Raw genomic sequence first — 20424 nt, 5'->3', positions numbered from 1 at the left:
AGTATTAGCAACTTGGATAAAGACTGATTCTATGACATTTTAGCAAAACAAAATAAAAACTGCTTTTTGCCCATATCCTAATAATTTGTCTGATGCTAAGTTTGAGTCATGAGATAATTTTTTTCCTCAGGTGCAGATTTCAAGACAGTCTAATATTCACGCTGTCATATGGTCATTAGTAATCAACTGCATACAAGACTATGATGAAAAAGATAAAACGGGCATAAAGAGACACAAAGTATACACTTTGGGGGAAAGAACATTCAGAAGTGTAATGTTACAGCCAAAGAACATGAGGGAAGAAAGGCTGTAATTATTACAGAAATCAATGTCATTAAAGAGAGGCCTTCTCTGCACTGGAATAAAGGGAAGGGTGCTCTTAGAGCAAGACTCTGCCCAGGTAACCTCCCAACTTGTGAAAGAACACTGAAGGGGTTTGGGCTCCTAGAGAGCAACTAAATAAAAACATCGATGCTAATATGATCAGTGGATCCAGGGACCATCCCAGGATGGGAGCTAAACTTGACAGTGTCGTTCAAATGGTGCTATATTAGAGGCATGGAGAATGCAAGTGTGAATGGTCATAGACTCTCTTCCATGAGAAGATTCTTCAGAGAGCCACTGAGGTCGGGTGTTCTCTAGCAGGGAGTCCCTTCATGAAGGCTCAGAGAAGTTCCAAGAAGACTTGGCATGACGCTGTAAAGTGAAGCCTGTGTTGCAGTGGAGACTTCCCAAGATAATGGAGATGCCAGGGTTATGAGATATCCACCATGAAAAACTCCATGCATGGAGTAGAAGCAGTTCTAAACAGATTTGTGTTACAGGCAGTAAACCTAGAGGGGCAGAGCCATCTACACCCTTTGAAATTAAAGTCGCAGACATCAGACAAGGAGCTACAGGGTTTGCTCTGGTGGCTTTCTGTCTTGCCTTGGTCCAATATTTCCCCCACTATGGCCCCATTCCTTGATTTCAGAATGGCAATGTGTACTCTGTGCCATTCTGTCTTGGAAGTGTGTAATTTGCTCTTGGATTTTATAGAGAGGTACAATAAAGACAATGCCTTGAGTTTCAAAGAGACTTTGTACTTTGGATTTTTCAACAGTGTTGAGACTGTGAAAGACTATGGGGGTTGGGGGAGTTGGACTAAACACATTTTGCACTATATAATATTCGAGCCTAGTGGGTCCAGGGACTAGAATGTGGTAGGCTGAATAAGAAATGTCCCCCATGGAATTTGGTTTCTGAATACTTCATTCCCAGTGTGTGGTACTCTTGGGGGAAGGTTTAGGTGACACAGCCATGTTAGAGGAAGTGTGGTACTTACTAGACTCGTGCCGATTTCAGCATTCTCTCTCAGCTTGTTTGCATCTGAAGATGTGAGCTCTCAGCTCTCTCTTTCAGCTGCCATTCCTCGCAGTTGGCTGCTACGCCTCCCCACCATAACGAACTCTCATCCCTCTGGAACAATAAGCTAAAATAAAGTCCTCACATCGTAAGTTTCTGTCATCATGTCATTTTATCACAACAACAGAAAAGTAACTAATTCACTAGGCATAAAACTCTACCAAGAGCTACAGACTTAGCCAACCCCTTGGGTTAAACATCCCCTCTCTGGCATGTGCACATTAAAAGGAAGACCAAGTGTAAGTCAGTGGCATCTATTGTGACAACAATATGGACGAAGACAGGTCTACGGTTTTGTCAACGTGGACACATGGTCAGTACCACTTCAGTTCTGGGGAATCTGTCAGGAAGGTCAGCTTACATCCACTGGGTAGACTTTTGGTTAGGCCAGGAAAATAAGCCAGGGTGAGATGTAAATGTCTTTGCTTATATCTTTCATAGTATTCTTTTGCTTTGAACAATAGGTCATTTTAGGCCCTATACACTGATGTATGCTACAATAACAAGTGTACTATAGCATGTTCATTCTGTTATATTTAAGTAATTGGTATTTATTTTTCTAAAATAAGTGTAATGATCTATCGTGGTTTGAATGCGGAATGTCCCTCAAAGACTTATTGACCTAGTCTCATTTGATTACTGTAAGCCCTCTAAAAGCAACTTGGGAAAGAAAAGGTTGATTTTATCTCACAGTTCCAGGTAACAGTCCATCACTGAGGGAAGGCTGGACAGGAACTCAAAGCAGAAATCTGAAGCAGAAATCATGGAAGGATGCTGCTTGTGCTGGCTTGCTTGCTCTCTAGGTCACTTGCTCACTTCCTTGTGCAGCTCAGGACCACCTGGCCAGGGATGTGCCACCCACAGTGGTCTCGGACCTCCTGCATCCATTAATAATTATGACAATCTCTCATAGATATGTCCATAGAATAATTCCATCTATATAATTCCTCAGCTGAGGCTTTCTTTTCAAATGAATCTAGGCTGCATCAAGTTGATAGTTAAAGCTAAGATAGTGTGTGTATGTGTGTGTGTGTGTGTGTGTGTGTGTGTGTGTGTGTGTGTGTGTGTACATTGCATATGTGATTCTGTGTGTGTGTATAGGTTCCTCTGCAAGTATGTACATCTGTGGAGGACAAAGTTTGATGTACATTGTCTTTCTCTATTACTATATATCTTTTATTTTATTTTTGAGACAGAGTCTCTCACTGAATCTAGAGCTCTCTGGTCCTATGCTAATTGGACGGCAAGTCCTAGATACCCTCCTGTTAGTGACTCTTAGTGTTGAGATTACAGATGCAGGATGCCATGTTTGGCTTTTTACATTAGTACAGGGAATCCAAAGTCAGGTCCTCGTGTAGTGCAACAAACACTTCATCCTATGAGCCTCTACCTTTGCCCTAAGATCGGGTGTGAGTGCTTGTTCTCCAGCTGGTGGTACTCTTTGGAGAGACCGTGAAACCATTAGACACTGAGACCTAGCTGGTAGAATTGTGTCACCAGGGGTCTTTGGAAGTTATAGCCTAGCCTTGATTGCTCTATACTTCCTGGTCTTATCATCATCAATTCTACTGTGGCTTCCCTGATGATAGACTGGGGTCTTCCAATACCTATGAGCCCAAATAAATTGGTTCTTTAAGTTGTTTCTGTCTAGTATTTCATGAGTGATGGATTGAATATGTATCATCCAAATTTATATGTTGAAGCCATCCACCACCAGTGTAATGATATTAGGAGGTCGCACCATTGGAAGTGAGTGGGTCCTGAGTACTTTGCCTGTATAAACACCCTAGGGGGCTTTCTCAGCTGCTTTCTGCCATGTGAGGCTACAAGAAGTTGTTCTTGTACAATCAGAAGCCCAAGGCCCTCACAAAAAGCCCAACCTGGACCTTAGGCTTCCACATTCAGAGTTATGAGAAATAATTCTCTGTTGTGTATGAGACACCCAGTCTCTGTCACTTTGTCATAAAGCTCCAAGTGACTAAGATAGGAAGTGACAAAATCTTATCTTCCTTAAGTAAAAAATTGTCTGAATGCTTATGATCTGCTTGCAAGATGCAGTAAAATGCTACTTCTGCTTTTTCCTGAACTGCAGACTTAGCTCTCCAAGGTGACATACTAATGATTCAAAGCTCACAAGAAATATGATATTTAAAATGTAACTGTAGTGTGTGGGAAAGTCTTTCTGTTTCTATTTTGTCATTACACAAAGCTGAGATTTTCTGCTTTAGAAAAATTTATATTATATTATTTTCTGAGTATTGGATGTAGAAAGTATCTAAACACCACAAATATAAAGAAAAGTTAAAATATAACCCAACCTACCATGGGTAATCCATTAGCATATTTGGAGTCTTTCCAAGATGTGGATATTGCAAATTTAATATCTAGAATAATCTTTAAGAATAATTTTATGACTTGCTTTATTTTTTGTGAAGAACATACTCATATTCCAAAGTTTCATATACATATTTTCAATTCTTTATTTTGTGTGAGAGAGTGATCTATGTCCATAGAGTGTGTATATACGTATATATGTATGCAGGTGCTCATGAACAGACATGCAGGTGTGGAAAGGAGAGAAAGATGTCAGTTGTCCTGTTCTGTCAATCTCCACCTTAGTTTACTGAGACCTGGCTTTGGACTGAGTCTGGAGCCAGGCTGGCAACTAGCAAGCTCCAGGAATCTGCTATTGCCATTACCTCAATGCTGAGGTTATAGGCATGTGACCATACACAGGTTTTTATGGGTGCTGAAAACTGGACTTAGCTCCTCATACTTGCATAGAAAGCTACTTTTGCCCACTTTGTAGACTTTCTTTTCCAAAAAAAAAATTAACCATGACTTTAGGACGTTGTTTATTGAATGATCCTGGATGTTGAAATCACTTAATAGATGTCTATCTTAATTATTTTTCTGTTGCTATGATAGTAAAATATATCCAAACAAGTCCACACACTATAAACCCAAGAATATGGGGGATATTTCTCATTTAAACCACCACATTCCTCTTCCTGGCCCCCATAGTCTCATGGCCATATCACAGTTCAAAATGAATTTAGACCAGCTTCAAAAGCCCCCATAGGCTTTCAGTCACAACACTGTTTTAAAAAAAATCCAAAGTTCAAATTCTCTTCTGAGACTCAAGGCAATCTCTTCATTTTAATCCCCTGTAAAATCAAAAAGTAAACCACATACAACCAACATAGAATGATGAAGAATATGCATTATCATTCCAAAAGGGAGGAAAGGGAATTTCGGTGGGCAAATGCTGGACCAAAGCAAGACAAAAACCCAACGGGCAAAATACCAATTCGTACATCTCTGTATCTGATGAAAAAGAGCTCAGATGGCTCCTCCCTTCTAGCTCTGTTGTAAGTCTTTGTCTTAGCTCGTCCCACTCCCTGTCTTCAGCTGTCCTTGGTGGATGTCTCAGAGCTCTGGCCATCTCTAGCATCCTAGGGTATCCAATAAGATGAAGACTATATCTCATAGTTTTACACAATGGCCTCTCAGGGCCTCTGTGCAGGGACTCCTCTGCCACATGCCTGGCCTCAGTGGCTCTCTGAAACTGCCGAGGAAGGCTATAAGACCCCTTTACTTGTGTATCCTTCATGACTCCAAAGATAGCACCTTGTGGGTGACACTGCTAAATTTGGCTGCCTGCCTCTAGCCTCATTGTTAAAGTCCTTGCTTTCCTCTGAAACCTCTTCAACTGTGTCTCTACAATCAGCTTCACTCTCAGTATGACTGTCTTCTAGGCTTCCAGGAGATAGCCTGGAGTGGGCATTCACTCCACTCATGACCTTGGGATAGCTGGCCCCATAGAGATGGTGCTTCTTGCCTGCCTACTGTGACCTCTTAAAAGGGAAGGGGCCAGGGGTTGAAGGGACTCAATGGGAAAAAAATAGACTCACTGATACAATCTCTCAGGGAAAGATGGGGAAAGCTCCAGACCAGGTGGCCTAACCAGGCACCAGGAAACCTTCCACATCCAAGAGAGAGCTCATGACCCCTTCCCCCTTCCCTTTTAAGAGGTCACATAGGCAGGCAAGAAGCATTGCCTCTATTGGGCCAGCTAACTCAAGGTCCTGGACGGAACAAATACACAATACAACAGCCCATAAACTGCTGTTTACAGCTTTCAACTTCTAGTTCAAAGTTACAAAGTTTTCAACATCCCTCCAAAAGAACAATGTGGTCAGGATCTTCACAGCGATACCCCACTCCTGGTACCAACTTCTGTATTACTTACTTTTCAGCTGCTAAGACAAGACATCGTTACCAAGATGACTTATATAAGAAGGAGCTTCTTTTGGCTTACAGTTTCAGAGATATCAGTCCATCATAGCAGGAAAGGACAGCAGCAAGTGGCAGGCAAAGCAGCTGGAATGGGATGATGGGAGGTCACGTCTTCAGATGTAACACTAAGAGGAGAAAGCAAAGCAGAAGTGTTGAAAGCCTTTTAATCTCAAAGAACACCCTGGATGACGTACTTTCTCCAGCGAGCCTGCACCACCTAAAGCTCCCCAGACAGACCCACCTACTGAGAACCAAGTATTCAAATACCCAGTCTAATGGGGGAATATTTCTCACTCAAACCACCACAACTACCATGGACAAACATCTGGATTCCTTTCCCAGCACTGAGTGAAACTGAGTGTGGTGATGCATACATGTGTTCTCAGAGCTCAGGAGGTAGAGGCAGAAGGAGTAGAAGGTCAAGGCCATACTTGAATTTGAATCCAGTCTGGGCTACATGTGACTCTGTCTCAAAAATCAAGCAAACAAACAACAAGGAACAATGAAACAAGGGGGGGGGGAAAGAAGGAAAAGAAAAAAAGTAGAAGAAGAAGAGGTTTGGAGGGGTTTAGATAAGAGACAAAGTTTCATAGAAATATCCAATAAGTTTAGCTATGTGCCAATGATTTCTAGAAAATAGCTATTCTGTCTCTCAAAGTCCCCTAGAGTCCATGTCTATGATGGCCATCTCTGTCCTTTAAGGCCCTTATACTAGCTAAAACACTACCCACCACACTGATTAATAAACAGGAACTGATAAATCTCCCTGGGAAGGGGAAATAGAGATTTCATGAGTGGACTGAGGACAGGTGGGAACAGGAACGTGACTTGGGGGCAGGGAGGGAGAGAGTGCTGAGGGAGACTGCTGGGGGGGCATTTCAAGGTTGGGCAGAAACCTGGCACAGGATAATCTACCAGGAGTCTATGGGGGAGGACCCCAGCTTAGACTTCTAGCAATAGTGGATATGTAGAATGAGCTGGCTGTCTCCTGTGACCAGATTGGTACTTGGCCCAATTGTCACCAGAGAGGCGTTTATTCAGCAACTGATGGATGCAGATGCAGAGACCCACAACCAAACATTAGGCAGAGTTCGGGAATCCTGAGGAGGAGGAGGAGGAGGAGGAGGAGGAGGAGGAGGAGGAGGAAGAGGAAGGAGTGTAGGAGCCAGAGGGGTGAAGGACACTGTGGGAAGGCTCACACAATCAACTAACCTGGGTTCATAGGGGCTCACAGAGACTGAACTGACAACCAGGGTCGCTGTATGAGACTGACCTAGGCATTCTGCAGATATGTGACAGTTGTGTAGTTTGGTCCTCTTGTGGGACTCCTAACAGCGGGAATAGGGGCCATCTCCTACTCTTTTTACTGGCTTCTGGGACCCTACTCCTCATACTGGGTCACCTTGCCCAGCCTTCACACATGGGGAGGTGCTTAGTCTTACTCCAACTTGATATGCCATGTTTTGTTGATACTCACGGAGACCTGCCCTTTCCTAAATGGAGACAGAAGAGGAAGGGACTGGAGGGTGGGATGGGGCTGCAGCTGGGATGTACAATAAATAGATGAAAAACAAACAAAGAAAATGGGGCTGAGCTGTGCAGGTTAAGGTTGTACTTGGTCCGTTGGGCTTTTCTCATTTTATTGCCCTGGTTCTCTGGCAGCACTGGAGGGCACTGGAGGCTTGCTGCTCCATCTGCTATGTGAAGGTGTTACACCCTACTGCACCTGTTCGTGCAGGCGTCCACATTCTATATTGTTTGAGGTTGGGGTGATAGCGTGGATATACTGAGCCGTTTCTTGTCTTCATCCTTCTGTACCTGCTAAGTTAGTTCAAGTGTCTTTCTGCGCTTTCATGCTTTGAAATTGATTAAGTAAATAGCTACAGAAAGAATGTGACGAGCCCCCCACCTCCCACTCCTGCCCTTTACACCACCCTTACCTACGGCCGCCTTTGGACCTACTAAAATCTCAGGATTCTACCATGCCACCGGCACACTGCTCCCTGATTTAAATATTAGGTTATATATTCATGTTCCAGGTTCAGTAGAAGGAAAACTGAGGTAAGTCACCCTTTAGAAAAGCCTTATTGTGAAGTTTATAGCAATATAGCACAGAAGGGAGCCTTCAGACCCTTTACTTCCAAAAACGGAAAGTATTTTATGATGGTAATAGGTTTGTTTTCAGAATAGGAGAGGGATTCCATACTATGTGACACAGCTTCCATGCCAGGAGCCATAGAGGAAGGCACCAGAAAAGGATAAAGCTAAATAATTCAAAAACTGTCCTGAGTCTGTCCATGGAGGGGGAGTGCTCTGTCTTAGGTGGGGTTTCTATTGCTGTGATAGAATACCATGACCAAAAACAACTTGAGGGGGGCAAAGTTTATTTCACTTACTCTTCCGGGTAATAGTTCATCACTGACAGAAGTCAAGGCAGGTATTCAAGGCAGGGCAGAAAACTGGAGGCAGGAACTGAAGCAGAAGCCATGGACAAACATTGCTTTCCTGCTTGTTCCCATGGTTTGCTCAATATGCTTTCTTACAGTACTGGGGACCTCCAGTCCAGGGTTGGCACCACCCCCAGTGCATTGGGCCCTCCCACATCAATCATTAATCAAGAAAATTCCCTAACGACTTGCCTGTAGGCAATCTGATGGAAAGAGTTTCCCAATTAATGTTACTTCTTCCCAGATGAGCCTAGCTCATGTCTAGTTGACATAAAAGCTGGTCAGAAACTGGCTTGTCGCCAGAGGAAAGGATAGACATGGCCACAGTGTGCTTTCCTTATCAAATCTATCTGAGAGATCTGCAGGTGGTGTTGATTTCTGGGAAACATACACACAGAGAGGGAGGGGGGGAGAGAGAGAGAGAGAGAGAGAGAGAGAGAGAGAGAGAGAGAGAGAGAGAGAGAGAGAGAAACAGCACTTAGAGGGTCTATAACTCAACACTCCCTGGAACCCTACCAGCCCAAGAGGAAATACTTGGATTTGAATGACATCAGAGATTCCCTGAGGAAGTGGCCCTTTTGTATCCCTTCCCATGAATTTATCAGTAGCACAGCTTAGGCAGCCTACATAGCCTTCAAGCAGCAATGCCAAAGAGTAACTAACAACTAGCAGATAGTCAAGGTCAACAACCAACAAAGCCAAAATCAGAGATGGAGACAGGGAGGTTCACTAACTGGATTCACTAACCCTCACTAACTGGGTGAGTGAGCAACATATGAACACATGGTCATCTTCCTGGTTGCCCAGGGGACATGCACAGAGCATGTAGGGCCTCCATAGACTCAGCCCACGACAGCTCAGAGAACTAGTCATTCTTACAGCCGTTATCTCTGCCTGTTCCTGGTTTCTGCCATGGCCTTATAAAACCCATACAACAAAGGAGTTCAGTGGATTTTTATGTCTTGGAAACCATTCCACTCTCAGTTTCTTATTTTTTCTTAATTTTTGATCTTTCCTTGCCTTCTCATTTTTCTGTAACTGTCCTTAATGCTTGTTTCTGTTTTGCATGCTCCCACAAGGATCTGTATCTTTAATCTCAGTGTGAGACAAAAGACTCAGGAGTTATTGTCCCAGCTCAATTTTGGTGACCCTGAGTACTTGACGACCTTGGTCTTTGGGTCCAGCACATCTGGGCAGAGAGAGGTCCAGCTATACTCAAAGCCTGTATCAGATAGATGAGAGACAGATGATTGGGAGGTAGAAATGAAGAGTTTATTAGATTATAGATACATAGAGTAATATAATATAACATAGGTATATGCTAAATAGGTAGATAGATGATATATGATAGATAGATAGATAGATGATAGATAGATAGATAATAGAAAGATAGAAGACAGATAGATAATAGATAGATAGATAGATAGATAGATAGATAGATAGATAGATAGACAGATAGACAGATGGATAGACAGACATTCTGTGTGTGGTACGTTGAGGGAGATGCAGTCTGTGACCCATCTATTTTCATCTGCCTTCAATAATTCTAGTGAAGGCAGCAGATTCCATCTGCCAAGATCTGTATTTCTGTGCCTAGAAGTTTTTTCCAGAATGGTATAAGGTTACTATTCTGCCTGCAGTGAGAAAGACGGACACACAGCCCTGAATCAATGAATATTGGGATTTATTACACATGCACTCCAGATCCCTGACTCCTGGGCCAGGAAAATTCATACGCCATACATTGCTCACAGCTTCCCCTGGGGCTCATCTTCAGATGTCCAGTGTCACCATACCTAACAATGTGCCTTACTTGGTCATTTTACTTCCTAGCATTCCACTCATCTCAAATATACCACTGCTATGAAATCTTTAAGTTGGAGTGTAGGGAAGTGCATCATAAAACATGACGAGGATGGTGAGGTCACTGGGTGTTTGGAGAACTCAAGAGCAAGACCATTGGATTCAGGGTCGTAAGAGGGAAGGAAGGAATTGCTTCCATAAGTAGGTAACTTTTGTTAAAAAGAAAAATTGCAACAAACCTAGTTGTTTGGACTCAGCAGCAGGTGGGATCAAAACTGGTTCTGAGTGCTCAACACCACAGCCGAGGCAGATTTTACCCATGGCCAGATAGAAGGAAGACAGGCAGACTGAAGATAGATATGGGCTGCAGAGGCAGCACAGCTGGTTACAACTCCTGTCTCATTTAATCACAGTCTGAACAGCTGGCTGCTGTAACTGGTCGAGACTCCGCTACTTGATATAAGAGAAGATTTAGGCTGTTAAGCATCAAGGTAGATTGCAACTCACTATGCATGGAGAGCCTTTAGGCCAAATTTACAAGTGCAGGTGTATGGAGGCCATCCTCAGCTAGGAGTTGCAGCAAGTTGAGCACCCTTTGGATGCTGGCCTGCACACAGGGACTCAGAAGTGCAGGGATGGAGAGCTGGGAGGGCAGATGTGCAGGAAGGAGACTACAAGGTAAGAGGTGGTTGACGTGCCACACTGTGTTGAGGGGGCAGAAGGAGCTGTGGCAGGGGACCCTCCAACTCCCAGCATGAGCTTAGTCAGCATCTCCCTCCCCCTTGTCACACCCTTTTCCCTCAGCTCCCCTCCCTCTCTCTACTAAGCCCCCCCTCTGCCAGTCCTCTACATGGTCCTTTCAGGGTTCTGTCTCAGGTCCTTCATGCCTTCCTTATATGCAGGTTCTGTCCCACTCACAGTCTGTCTTCTACTTCAGTTACCATGGATAAATCAAAGGTTAACTGATACCTTTCCCCCAGAGCCATGCTTTATGCTCTAATCCCAGGACTCAATAGCACACACCTCTAAGGAATCCCACTGGGCACCTTGCTTTCCACACAGCACACACACGAGAATCAAGTGGTTAGGAGATGGAAGTCTACCTCTCTCTACCCCTTGTTGGACAGCTTTCTTTTCACTCCAGAACATTCCCATGCCTGAGTGTTTGCACAGTCTTCCTTCCTGCAATAGCCCCTCATCCAGTGCCGTGCGCCCCTGAGTTGTCTCATTTCAGGAAACACTGTTCAGCAAAGTCAGAGGCTTACCCCACTCGCTCCACACAAATCAAATCTCTTTGAGATCCTGCTGGTACTTTCATTGTTTACATGTGTTTGCATGTGCTTTTGTGTATTTGCATGTTTATTCATGTTTGCACGAATAGAGGCACAGTATGCACGTGATGTGAGTGAGCGTGTACGGCTGTGCCTGTTTATGAAGAGGCCAGAGGATGCTGTTGGGTGTCTTCCTCAATTACTGTCAACCTTGTATATTGAATCAGAGTGTCTGCTTGAACTCAGAGCTCATGGATTTGGATAGTCTATCTACCCAGCTTGCTCCAGAAATCGCTGTCTCTGCCTCCTAAGTACTGGAATTTCAGGTTGGCCACAATACCACCCAGCATCCATGAGTGTTAGACATCCAAGATCCGCTTTCCACACTTATGTTGCAAGTGCTTTACCTGACAAGCCATCTCCAAGCCTTCTGCTTGTATATCAACATCACCCCGCTCCAGATATAATGGTCATTCCTGGTAACTGGGATTTAATCTGTGAGAGAAAAAAGGTCATATCTATCTCATTCATTATTCTGGGGAAAAAATATTCCCTCACTATCCATGGTATGATAGAGAGTCTACAGTCATTTGTAAATGATTGAGTTGAATTAAACACAATCCTCCAATCACCCAACTTTTGGGCTGTACTTAGCGTGCTATGAACACAATCATGAAGAGTACAACACAGAGAACTCAACACAATTCCTGTCCTCAAGAAAAAAACTGGAATCTAGTGCAATGTGTCAAAGTCCAGTAATGCAAATGTGCAAAAGCTACAGAAAGAAAAAAATGGACGAGCAAGTGTGTGTTGAGTGTTCTGCATTGAGAAGAGCGAGAACCTGAGAGCATTATGAACTATCCTGACTCACTGTGGCTTCCTGGGAGACTGGACAGCCTGCAACTCCATTCAGCACATAAAAGAGCACTAAATAAAACCAAGTCTCTAGGATGCTACAATATTAATGATGACATAAAAGCTTTATGGGCAATGTGGGCTGTGACCAAAATTTCTCTACAAGAAAATCAATAGAAACAGAATTGCCACCGTGAGGGTGAACATCTCATCGCTCGCAGTAGGACACAGCTGGCATTTATAGCTGTCAAAGAAAGTCCACTTGAAAGTATGAGAAATACCTTCTTCCTTTAAGAGATGATTTTAACATCAAGATAGGCAGAGCCAGAGCCTGGGGAAATAGCTCACTGGGGAAGAGTGCTTGCTGATCAACCCCAAAGACCTGTGTGTAAATCCCCTGCATTCTGTAAAAAGCCGGCGCAGCAATGTAGTCCTGTGATGCCAGCATGTTGGGGACACAGAGACAGGTTGGTCCCCAGAGCTCGATGGTTAGTGAACTTAGCTGAACTAGTGGGCTCCAGCTGTAAAATGATTTCAGTCAACTTTTGCTGGACTCACACACCACGACTGAAGTTGGTGACTTAAAATTATATCGATCACTCAAGGGCCCGCTGCCTTGACCTCCCCATAATAATGAATTGTAACCTGCAACAATGAGCTAAAATAAATCCTTTCTTCCCCAAATTGCTTTTAGTTGGGATATTTACCACAGGAATGGAAAGGGAACTAGGACATTAACCTAACAGGCACAGCCATCAGGCCCATCATCCATCAAGCATGTATTTTTTCGGCTACAACTGTGAAGCATGGAATCGTTTTCTTTATGAATGTCTCTTAAAGGTGCTGGTTGTTAGTGTAGACTTGTCCCTTGAAATTTGAAAGGTAAATTCCAAGGCCCACTGTATACCTAAGGTGGAAAACAAATTTCTCTTCTTTCCCACTCCAACCTATGTCCAGACACTGTCCAACATAGCTCATCAAAGTTTTTCAGTGATACACAGAACCTAGAGATACTTCAACTAAACTCATCATCAACGTATCAATAGGTGCTTGAAATTTAAAAATAAAAAAGCCTTCCTATTATGAAATTAAATTGAAAATCAATTTCCAACTTCTAATTTCATCTTGAAAGTATTATCCACAGAATTTTATTTGGGGTTGTTCATGTATGTCACTATGTTGGAATGAATGATATTAAAAGGCTAACATATCTTTATAAGATTGTCCCCCAATGATATTAACTTGAGGATAACATCACAAACCAAGATCCTGACATTGATGCACTCAAGACCTAGAGCATCCTTATAATCCCACAGGGTCCCTTATAATCCCTCAGATCCCTTTTGGTTACCCACATGTTACTCCTTCCCTCCCTCAACCTATATTTAGTCTTTGGCACCATAAATATGTAAGTTCTAGAATTTTATAATTTTGAGGACATTCTATTTCTAGAATTATAGAGTATGCAACATTTGAGAACAGGAGTGTTTCAGCCAGCATAGTTTGCTAAGGATTAGTCAAGTTGTTGGATGAACATAGGCACATACTGCATCTTATTACTGACTAGAATTTCCCAGCATGGATGTGCCACCATTTTGTCATTCACACAAATAAAGCAAGTGGAGCTCTTTCTACTATTGGGCTACTATGAATAATTTGATGCCAGTAGGCATCCAGGGAGAGGTTTTGTGCAGGTACTAGTTCTTATTTCTCTGGAATGCATGTCCAAAAGTTTAATCACTGGTACTTGATTTTTATTGTCTTAAGAAACTGCTTGTGATGGCTAGGGTTAATTGTCAGCTCGACAGACTATAGAGTCACCTGAGATATTTGTAATTGTCTGGATTGCATTAATTGATGTAGGAAGACATATCTTGAGTATGAGTGGAACTACTCCTTTGGCTAGGTATCCTGGACTGTATAAAAAGAAGACAGGGAGCAGAGCAGAAGTGATCAATCATCCTTTGCTTTTTGACTGTAGATGCAAGATGGCTAACTCCCTCAAGCTCCTTCACTATGACTTCCCTGCCATGAAGGACTGTAGCCTGGAACTGTAAGTCAAAAATACCCACTTCTCCCTTAATTTGCCTTTGTCACCAAGAAAAGGAACCATGCTGGTTTGAATAAGATAACCCCCATAAATCTCAGGCATTTGAATATTTGTTCTCCAGTGGGTGGCTCTTTGGAGATATTTAGGTGGGGTGGCCTTGGTAGAAGGGATGTCATTGGGAGCAAGCTTGGAGGCTTCAAAAGATTCCCACAATTCCCAGTGTGCTCTCCCTGTCTGCTACTTTGTGACTCAAGACGTAAGCTCTCAGCTCTTCCTGCAATCACATCTTGACTCTGTCACTAAGGACTCTAACTCTGAAATCTTAAGCTCACTTAAATGCTTTCTTTTTCAGTTGCCTTGGAAATGAAGTTTTGTCACAGAAATAGAAAAGTAACTAAGACGGGAACTAAGACATTGTCCAGTTGTTTCCAAAAGTTTGCCATATGTATTCCCATCAACAACACTGGTGAGTCAGTGGCTCTATACCCTGGCCAGCATTTCTTGGTATCACTGTTTTGTAGTTTAAATATCCTGATAAATGTATGGTGCTACTTCATTGTGGTTTTAATTGGTATTTCTCTAATAGTGATGTTGAAATGTATTATTTACACAATCTCTTTAGTTAAAATCCACCCTAGCCTAAGTGATGAGTCACAGAGGCTGTAACCCTGGAGCTTCCTGTGAAACTTGCATGCAGCTCACAAGGTCAGAAAATCTCCTAGAGACAATTTGGCTGGTCAGAGTCTCCTGTCTCGAGCAGTTATTTACTTCTGCCATAACCTTAAAGAGGGGCCTTGTGAATCTTACTAGTTTCAGGATATTCCTGAGAACTGTGAGTTGTTTATTTGCCAAGTTCCATGACCCCCACCCCCACCCACCGACACTTCCTCACTCCTAGAAGAATATTTCAATGTGGAAGATGCTACACAACTGTTCTGACAGCCTTGGTTGTCAACAAAATGTGATTTGGAATCAGCATGGAAACAACCCTCTGGGAATGTCTGTGAAGGATTATCTAGACTTGGTTGGTTGCAGTGGGAAGACTCACCCCTAATGTGTATGGTACCTCCCATAGGCTGGAATCCTGAAGTGAATACAAAGAGAGAAGCTCAGCATTGGCATGCCTGTCTCTGTGCTTGAAGTAATACAAGGAATACTTTCATCATAATCATGAGGAAGGCATGGCTGTGAGATGCTCCATGGTCTGCTCTTAGCTGGAGGACCAGAAATCTTAAAGAGATTTGACTTAGAATCAAGATAAATATAATCCATCAGCCCCAACCCTACAGCCCTTCATACCTATGTCAGCTGAGTTTCAAAAGATCATACTATCTCTCAAGATAGTGGCACTAAATGAGTATGAACTGCTCAAATACATGAGACGGTAGAAGGCATTTCACTTTTAAACTATAACAAGACTATAGCACAAAGAATAATTGCCACTTTGGCTCTACCAAGTTTCCTAATCCTTACATACCTTCCTTTATCTTACTTAAATCTTTGCTTTGGGCACGGGAGACAGCTCGATCAATAAATGTCTGCCATGTAATCACAAAGACTCAAGTTCAATCTGCAAAATCCATGTAAAAACAACAACGCAAACAATAAGGAAAAACAGGCATGATGGTGGACAGTCGTCGTCCGAGCATAGGAAGGCTCACTGGCTGAACAAGGTGGACAGAAACTTAGGAAAGACAGAGAGATTAACCTTGGGCCTCCACTTTCATACCCATATGTGTTCACTCACACACGTGAGCATGCACATATAAATAAAGATTTTAAGAAATGAAAAAAATCTTTGCATTGTTAATTCATGTTCTTTAGCTGTTAAAATATCCTGTACATATTTCATTAATTTAAAATATTAGTTAATTTATTTAGATTTACAAACTTAGGGTTTTTTGTTTTTGTTTTTAATATATAAATGAGGGGCCCACATGTTAACGGTTGGTATGTAGACATGCAGTGGATTTTTACATTTATCTTGAGTCATCTGTTTTTTGCTGAATTTGTTAGTTCTAAGAATTGATCTATAAATTTCTGAGGGTAGTGGTTCTCAACCTTCCCTATGCTGTGACCTTTTAATACAGTTCTTCATGTTGTGGTGACTGCCCCCCCCAACCATAACATTATGGTTCATTGCTACTTTATAACTAATTTTGCACTGTTATAAATTGTAATGCAAAAACTGATGTGCAGAATATTTGATATGTGACCCCTGTAGGTTGTCGGGTTGTTGACTGCCCAAAAGGGTCATGACTCACAGGTTGAGAACCACTGCCTTAGGTTTTTCTACCTAGACAATCCTAGCATCTGCATGCAGAGACGATTTTTCTTCTTTTATTTCAACCTGCTTGCCTTTGAATTGCTTCTCCTGCCTTTATTGCACTTTTCTTGCCTTATTGCACTGGCTACAGCATTAAGCATGCTGCAGAGATGTTGAAGAGAACAATATGAGTCAGTTGTGCCTTGCTCTCAGCCATGAGGTAAATAGTCAACTTTCACTAGGAAGAAGACCATAGGCTGTAGGCTCTTTGTAATGTTAATTATGTATTTGAAGAAGTTACTCATTGGTTCTAATTTTCTGAGAGTTCTTTTTTTAATTATGAATAGGTATTGAATTTTATTCAATGTTCTGTCTTCATTAATTAATATTATCATGTGGTTTTTCTTCTTCAATTTGTTGATATGGTAGATTACAAAGATTGATTTTCCAACATTGATCATCCTTTACATGTGAAGTAAACCTCATATTTTATGTATTGCTGAGCTCCTTTTGGTAAATACATTTGCAGCTAGATTCTTAATGGATATTTGTCTGTCATGCCTCATTTTGCTTGTTTTTATTATTCTTGATTTTGACATCAAGGGAACAGGAGCTTTCAATTAATTGGGAAGTATTTCCTTCTCTTAACCATATGTAAGAAAATATATGGAATTATAATTAATTATTTTCTACTAGAATTTCCCTTCCTCACCAAAAAAACGAGCCTGAAAATTTACAGGGGTGGTTTTGTTTGTTTGTTTGCTTGCTTATTTTGAGACAGTGTCTTACTGTGTTATCCATTTTTGCTTCAAACTATTTGTTTCAGTCTTTTATTGCTCTTATTATAGGTATGGACCACTACACCTTCATATGAACTATATTTCCTTAATACTTACAGTTGCTTACAACATCCAGTTCATAGTGGATGGTTTTGAGCTGATCCACTCAGTCTAGATTGTAGAAAGAAAAGTAGGGAGCTGTTTGTAGCACCTTTCACTCCCCTTTCAGGCTTTGCAGTAACTACAGTAGCAGCCCACTTGGGTCTTTATATATAATTTATATAATATATTAAATAAATTATATTTAATTTGTGCCATCTATATTTTTTGTGCTAGTTTTGCTATATTCTTATCAATTTCTTTTATTTTCTCAAAGGTTCATCCGTGTTTCATTGTTGTCTCTCTGTCATGTTTTGCTTTCAACGTTACTGATATCTGCTTTTACACATATTATTTCCTCCCTTCCTCTACTGTCCAGTCTATTTTTTCTATGTTTCTGCTCACAGTTTATACATTTGTACTTTTGCCCCTTTGCTAATATGTATTTGGGGGCTATAAACTTCTCATTCAGCTTTCACCACACTTCTGATACATTTTATTCATTTTTAAAAGATATATTGCCGGGCAGTGGTGGTGCATGCCTTTAATCCCAGCACTCAGGAGGCAGAGCCAGGCAGATCTCTATGAGTTCAAGGCCAGCCTGGGCTACCAAGTGAGTTCCAGGAAATGCACAAAGCTACACAGAGAAACCCTGTCTCGAAAAACAAAACAAAACAAAAAAAGATTTATTTTATTATTTTAAATTTTGTGTTCTATATGTGTGAGGGGGTGGGGGGTGGGTATGTACACATGAGTGAGTTGCTCACAGAATCCAGAAGACGGTGTCTGATCTCATGGAGCTGGAGTTACAGGAGCTTGTGAACTGCCTGACTTGGGCACTGGGAAACAAACCCAAGACCTAAACAAGAACAGTGTTTTCTCATAACCACGGAGCCACCTCTCCAGCCCCACGTTTTCATTTTCTTTCAAGTCATGTTTTTAATTTCCTTGGCACCTTCCCCTTTGACCATGGCTTATTTAGTTGTGGGTTTTGTTTCTGGCCTGCAAGCCCCATCTTTCAACTGGTATATTTACACTGCTAATATCAGTAATCACTGATGTGTTAGGACTTGAGCCTATCATTTTAATTTGTGGTTGTCTGTTGTGATTGCTACAGGTCTGACATACATGAGGTCAAAGACACCCACGATGTTCTCCTCTACACTGCTCCTCCGTTCCCAGGGCACTTCCTCGTGGTTTCTTCCTTTCTTCATTTCTGGAGTCCTGTTGACGGTTTCCTATATAAAAATATAATACACATATAGCACATAAGTGTGGGGCTTAGTGTTATTGTTGTCATTCTGACACAATCTAGAATCACTTTGGAGATGGGCCTTTGGGCAAGCCTGTGAGGGATTATCTTGATTATGTTAATCGATGTAGGAAGAACATTCTTAACTGTCAGTGGGACTGTTCACTAGACAAGAGATCCTGGACTCTATAAAATGGAGAAAATTAACTGAGCACCAGCATGTACTCATACTTCTCTTCTTCCTGATTATGGATAGGATGTGACCAGCAGCTTCAAACTCCGGCTGCTACGACTTCCCCAACAGGATGGACTGTAACTTGGAACTGTGAGATGAATTAAATCTCCTCTCCTTTAACATGCTTTTGTCGGAGTATTTTATCACAACAGGAAAAGAAATGAAGACACCAAGCAATAGAAATAGTGGAAACGTGTCTTTTAAATGTCTCAGAGTAAATGCCCCAAGATGCTTATCTCCCACCTACTTCCAACACTGCTCAGAACAGTGACATGGATTTTTTTCTCAGTTCAAGTTCCTTAAGCATCGAGGGTGGTTGAGCTCATCAGCAGCTGGAGCCTGTCGTCAGTCAGGATGTGGAACTAGTCTCAGTAGTCCCGAAGTTCCACCCATGCATCCCACCATCGCAGGCCTTGCTTTTATAATGTCTGAAAAATCAATAGGACACATGCAAGCACCATGTACTCACATACTGAGGGAAAAATGTTTCTTAAATATTCATCTTAAAATATTAATCCAGTAATATACATTCCTATGACAAAATCCCATTCCCTAATTCCAAAACGTCATGTGATACCACTCCCCAAACTCAACGAAAGCTAAGAAAGAGGAGTCAGAAAAAAATTCTTCTTCTCCCAAGACCAGGATCCTGCCACCTGCACACAGTTCATACAAGATAAGTAAGGGTGGAGCTGATCGGGGAGCGTGATCCAGTGTGAGCTGTAACTGGATGGCAAGGCTGAGGCTTCAGAAGAGGGACAAAGGAGATGGGGGCATCTGAGAGAGGAGTAATTGTCATCTCAAGAATAGATGCATGGCGTGTGGATCTGGTGGCGCAACTTGGATGTTGCAGTCAGAAAGGGACGCTAAACACAAAAAAGGGAGATGGAAATCATGTGATCAGAAGTGGGAGGGGTCCTGTGAGCTTCATGCCTTATAACCTTGTAGTCTAGCGGTGCAGCCATTGTGTGTGCGCGTTAGAGACCTGAACACAAACTGATGGCACAATTACTGTAGTCTCCCGGCTACTGCTGTTAGGGATGGGTATGTGCACCCTCCTTTTGTGTATATGTGTGTGTGTTACACGTTGGGAGGTAAGGGATACACATGCATGCATAAGTACCTGTACCCATGCTTACATGTACCCTACTCACTTAAGACAAGGAATCTGGAGCTAGGCTAGCAGTCAGAAAGCCCCAACCACTCCCTCTGGCTTCATCCCCTACAGCATTAAAAATACAGGTGCACATGCAACCATGCTGTCTTTTAACATGTGTCCTGGGGATTCAAGCAGCTCCTCATGCATGTGCAGCAAGCACCGGTATCCACTGAGCCTGCTCTTTAGGCCATGCTTGCCCTAATACCACTCTCTTCCTTTCCCGGTGCATGCCAGCTGAGTTCACACCATTAGCACCTCAGCAGGAGCCATGAGCCGGAAGATCGGCCATGACTGGACAGCTTTTCCCAGAAGCCTCGTTCTGATCTTGGCTTTTAAGTCAAAATGCAAGTTAAATCAAATTAGATTAGCTGAAGCATGTTGTATACCCAATGTGAATTCAAGGGGACATATGTTTAGGACTGACACACCAGGAGACAGAGTCACAACTGAGCTGGACATGTCTTAGATGTCATTCACTCTTCTTATTGCTATAACAAAACACCTA

At 42.3% G+C, this 20424-nt stretch overlaps 1 long non-coding RNA gene across 1 annotated transcript; it reads right to left on the bottom strand.

Moving 5' to 3' along the window:
• Positions 1-5324: 5324 nt before the first annotated feature.
• On the bottom strand, positions 5325-18503 carry LOC128114092 (uncharacterized). Its single transcript, XR_008219721.1, has 4 exons — positions 18402-18503; positions 15178-15343; positions 11632-11719; positions 5325-5828 (listed from the first exon to the last, which is right to left on the bottom strand). It is a non-coding gene; the product is annotated as an uncharacterized LOC128114092 (long non-coding RNA).
• Positions 18504-20424: the final 1921 nt, after the last annotated feature.

Source organism: Peromyscus californicus, unplaced genomic scaffold, assembly GCF_007827085.1.
Source record: "Peromyscus californicus insignis strain IS unplaced genomic scaffold, ASM782708v3 Scaffold_19__1_contigs__length_69161282, whole genome shotgun sequence".
NCBI lineage: Eukaryota > Metazoa > Chordata > Mammalia > Rodentia > Cricetidae > Peromyscus > Peromyscus californicus.
Note: the sequence above shows the minus strand (reverse complement) of the source record. Positions and strands in the feature narration are given on the sequence as shown.